This window comes from Gossypium hirsutum, chromosome A05, assembly GCF_007990345.1.
Source record: "Gossypium hirsutum isolate 1008001.06 chromosome A05, Gossypium_hirsutum_v2.1, whole genome shotgun sequence".
Lineage (NCBI taxonomy): Eukaryota > Viridiplantae > Streptophyta > Magnoliopsida > Malvales > Malvaceae > Gossypium > Gossypium hirsutum.
Window position 1 is genome coordinate 46,971,454 of NC_053428.1, and position 3,537 is coordinate 46,974,990.

The 3,537-nt window shown below is 38.5% G+C and overlaps 1 non-coding gene across 1 annotated transcript; it reads left to right on the forward strand.

The window, feature by feature from the left end:
- Positions 1-476: 476 nt before the first annotated feature.
- Positions 477-582, forward strand: LOC121229838 (small nucleolar RNA R71). The gene has a single exon (XR_005927793.1). It is a non-coding gene; the product is annotated as a small nucleolar RNA R71 (small nucleolar RNA).
- The last annotated feature ends 2,955 nt before the right edge of the window (positions 583-3,537 follow it).

Genomic DNA, 3,537 nt, shown 5'->3' on the forward strand with positions numbered 1-3,537 from the left:
GATTTCCTTGATTGCCCCACGAGAAATTGGGATGGTTCCTCCAACCTGCATTATAAGTGTTATTATATGGGTTATTTTGGAGTCTAGAGTTATTGTTACCCATATATTGGACTTGTTCCTCCTCGATGCTAGGGTTGAAGGGTTCATATTCTATGCATGCTCCTCCTCCATTCGTATCGCACCTCATCACTAGATGTACCTGAGTAGAACCACACAAACCACCAATCTTTTTATTTAAAAGTTCTACTTGGTTAGATAGCATAGTAACTGCGTCAAGGTTGAAAACACCGGCTACTTTTGTCGGCTTTGTTCCCATAACTTGCCACTGATAGTTATTTAGTGACATCTCCTCAATAAATTCATAAGCCGCCTCAGGTGTCTTATTATTGATAGTTCCTCCAGCGGCTGCATCAATCATCTGCCGAGTCGAAGGATTCAGGCCATTATGAAACATTTGAACCTGTAGCTAAAGCGGTAACCCATGGTGAGGGCACCTTCTCAAAAGGTCCTTGTATCTCTCCTATGCATCGTAGAGTGTTTCTAAATCCATCTGCAAAAAAGAAGAGATATCATTATGTAATTTGGCTGTTTTAGTCGGCGGAAAATATTTTAATAAAAACTTTTTGGTCATTTGTTCCCAAGTAGTGATTGACCCTCATGGTAACGAGTTCAACCATTGTTTAGCCTTATTTGTTAACGAAAAAGGAAACAATCGAAGGCGAACGGCGTCATCAGAAATGCCATTCATTTTAAAGGTATCGCAAAATTCTAGGAAATTTGGCAAGTGAGCGTTGGGATCCTCGTCCTGCAAACCATCAAACTGAACAAACTATTGTATCATTTGAATTGTGTTAGATTCTAGTTCAAAATTATTTGCAGCACTAGTAGGTCTAACTATACTTGACTCAATTCCTGTTAAATTGGGTTTAACATAATCATACATAGTGCGTGGAGTAGGATTCTGATTTATTGGATTAGCAGCAATCGCAGGAGGTAGCGGATTTTCGTGGTTTTCAGCCATCTCCTCGGTGGTGGTTGAAGTATCGTCCTCTTGCTCGTCCTCTATGTATCTTACGTTTCACCTTATTTCTTTCCGATTTCTACGAACTGTGCAGTCGATCTCACCATCAAAAAGTAGTAGTCCTGACAGGTTTCTTCTGATCATAAACTAGAAAAACCTGTCAAAAGAAAATAAATGAAGAATTAGAAAAGAAAAGAAAATTTTAAATTGCAATAAAAGTAAAATGGATAAAGTAATAAAAATCGAGTGTTCCTAATATCCTAGTTCCCCGATAACGGCGCCAAAAACTTGATTGCGTGATTTTCGTAACAGGTTTTAAATATTTTTAAATGAAATGCTCTTGAGACTAACTTATTATCACGATTAAGGCAAGTGTACCTATCGAACAGTAGTATAGTTCAGCAAGACTAGATTGTCGAACCCAAAGGAACTATGAGTACTAGTATTTACTTCCTTTTTATTATCCACCTAAAAATTAAGAGGTTTGGTTATCTAAACTAATTACTAACTAAGAATGCACAGAAAGAAAACTCGGGAAAATACTTTTGGGATAATTCAATTGATTGAGACAATACCTAAGGAAAGATCCACCTAGAATTCACTTATTATTTGAATCTAAATCAGATGATTTATTCATTTGACTTGATTTGTAGAAACCCCTAAGTTGTATTATTATCTCTCTCGAGACTAATAACGTTTAACCCTAGGTTGAATAATTGAAATCTCTTTCTAATTAACACTCTAGAATTGCATTAACTAAATCTATGGATTCCCTTATTAGGTTTCACCCTAATCCGAAAAAATCTTGTCACCCTATCTCTAGGTGTGCAATCAACTCCGCTTAATTATGAAAATTTTACTCTTAGATAGGGTCTATTCCTCTTCTGAATAAGAGTGTTAACTTGAATCAATATTTTGGAATATTAAAACAAAAATTAAGAACACATAATTAAGAACAAGTCAAATATTTATAATACAATTCAGATAATAATAACAAGATCTTTCTTAGGTTTCATTTCCCTTAGATATTTAGGGGGTTTAGTTCATATTTATGAAAGAAAACATCTCAAAAGCATAAAGATAACAAAACATAAGAAAACCCAAAACTCTTGAAGGAACTTTAAGGGAGATCTCCAGTCTTGATGATGAATTTGGCTCTTGAGATGGATCAATCGGCTTTCCTTGAGTAATTCCTTGCTTCTTACCCTGCATCTTCCTCTTAAGTGCCTCCTCAAGTGTTTAAATAGGCTTTTGAATGCCTAAGAGCCCTAAAAATTGGCCTTTCCGAATAGGACTAAACTTGGGCTCGGCAGGGACATGCCCGTGTGACATGCCCGTGTGCGATTACTCTAGCCCGTGGTTAAGGCTATTAAATAGGAATGAGGGTGTGGTCTACCCGTGTAAGTCGTGCTTTGATCGTACCAAATTGAGACAGCCATGTGGCACGCCCGTTGAGGAAGTCCAGGCCATGTTGTTTTCCCATGTGGGTCCATTTTCTCCATTTTTGGCCCGTTTTTCGTTCTTTTTACTCTCCTATGCTCACCTAAGTATAAAACATGAAATTAAAGGATTAGGAGCATCGAATTCACCAAATCTAAGGAGAAATCATTCGTAAATGCACTAAGCATGGGATAAAAATATGTATAAATTACGATTTATCACTACATTGGGCCGAAATGGGTCGTGTGGAGCCCGAGAAACCACATGGACGTGTGGTGATTATTGGGTTTCGTAGGCCATTTTGGGTTTCGTAGGCCACACAGGCGTGTGGGCCACATGGGCCGCATTGCCGGCCTTGGGCCCATTTTCACTGTTTGGTGGTTAAGGTCGCATGGGTCACCTTAGATGATTGTGGACCTACTGTTGGGTCGGTAAGTATACATGACCCCAATCTTATGAAATGACTGTTTGCCCCTATAAGGTAAAATGATGGATATACCCCTATGTTATGTATGACTGTATTGAGAATGTCATTTTATATATGTTGCATACATGTAGGATATTATGATGTGATGCATGGGGTTGGGTTATTATGATTGAAAGAAGTGTACTATTCTGGCAGCTCTGCTGCAATTTCTGTTTGGTGTGCCACCGGTGCTATTTTTGGTGTATAGGGATGGGTGGGTTGATTTTATCCCCACATGGTATGTAGGGTTGGACGGAGTGTTGTGTAGAGGCTGGCTGGGTAGGATTTCTGTTTGCATATCTGTCCTATGATTGCTACTGAATTAGGCTTAAGGCCCACACTGCTTCTGATACTGTAACAAGCTAAGGTCATATCTGAGATTAAACTGTTACTGAAATAAGCTTAGGCCTAGACTGTAAATGCCTACCGTATGACTGGCTATTGTTTAGGGATTACGCACTGAGTTTTCATAAACTCACCCTTTCTGTTTTCTACGCAGGTAATCCTTAGACGGATCAGTGTTGCGAGGGCCTCGAAGGTGGCCACACAACCACATTTGCTCCTATTTCTAACTTTTAATTTATAAGTAATTTAATTTGGGTATTTGTTT